Below are 1,332 nucleotides of genomic sequence, written 5' to 3' on the forward strand. Positions count from 1 at the left end.
CGCACCGCCGTTCTGCCTCACATGTGCTAAGCAACTCTGCAGACAACAAGTCTCCTACACCGCCTGGAGGGAAGGGGGAGTATTGTAGTGGAATTCTCCCTACAAACGCTGTTTGTCGCTGCCTAGCCGACCCCACCAATTCCCCAGTGTATGCCTCGTGGTCTAGGTCAACCAGCGCCGCCATACACCACGGAGCGGGGGTCAACTGCTAAGCCACGCCTACCCCCGCTATTTAAGACCTGACCTCGTGGTGATCTGCCTCTCTCTCTACCTACAGCCGCAGCCAGCAACACCTCCTCCTCCACCGCTGCCTGGTGGCCCTCGCTCCTCCGCCTGCCTGGCGGTCCTCTCTCCCGCTGGCGAGCATGGCGACCCACAAGCTGTCCTTCTCTGAGCGTCCTCACCAACCAGCTCTCTCTACATCACGCTTGTAACCATGCTGCCTTCCCAGCACCAAGCTGCATTGTACATCCAATACAACATGTATATAGAGAGCACATTGTGAGTTTCCTTTCTCCAACCCATCCTGAGTGAACCCCACACTGGGCATGCACCGGCTCCTGAATGTACCTGAACCCGCTCCAGTGCTGGTCAAGTCTTGTCTTCAAAGAGCTCACACTCGGTGCCGTCACAACACTCTCTGGTAGATTGTTCCAAGAGTTCACAACTCTCACTCCGAAAATGTTTGCCCTCACAGTTTTCTGGACTTGCGGCTTCTTCATTCTTGCAAGAGTTATTATTATTTCGATAAGTTTATCTTTGCAATCAATAGTTCAGTAATTCTAATACACTTCTATGTCATTTTCCTCGCAAATTATTATTGTTGTTATTATTAGCCATTTAATTACTGGAACGTGATACTCTGGTCTCTTTACTTGACGATTGACATGTCCTCTAGCGCTAGTGCACTAACTCGGCAAAGTCATCAAAAATAGGCTTTTCAATCCTCCAAAGCCTTTATTATAACAGTAAATGCAATGACAATATAAATAATAACAATAATTAATTAATAGTAGAAATAAAATAATAATAATAAAAGTCAGATCGGTTATTATAATTAAAAATCTGGATTGGGCTCATGAACGCATCTTGAAGTTTGTTTTGGTTTTTATGGATAAATTTTATGTTAATAAAATACCACAGTAAAGGTTCGATTAAAATAAATATTTTCTAAATTAATCAAGCATAGATTAAACAAATAAAACTTAAGATAATAACAATATAATTATTTTGGTCGGTAATTTAGGATTTGATACTTCATGTGTTTAATTTCCGCACGATAAATAAAGTGTTTACTGTTTGTTTTGGGAACTTTACTAACATTGTCCACAG

This window comes from Homarus americanus, unplaced genomic scaffold, assembly GCF_018991925.1.
Source record: "Homarus americanus isolate GMGI-L3 unplaced genomic scaffold, GMGI_Hamer_2.0 scaffold23617, whole genome shotgun sequence".
NCBI classification, from domain to species: Eukaryota; Metazoa; Arthropoda; class Malacostraca; order Decapoda; family Nephropidae; genus Homarus; species Homarus americanus.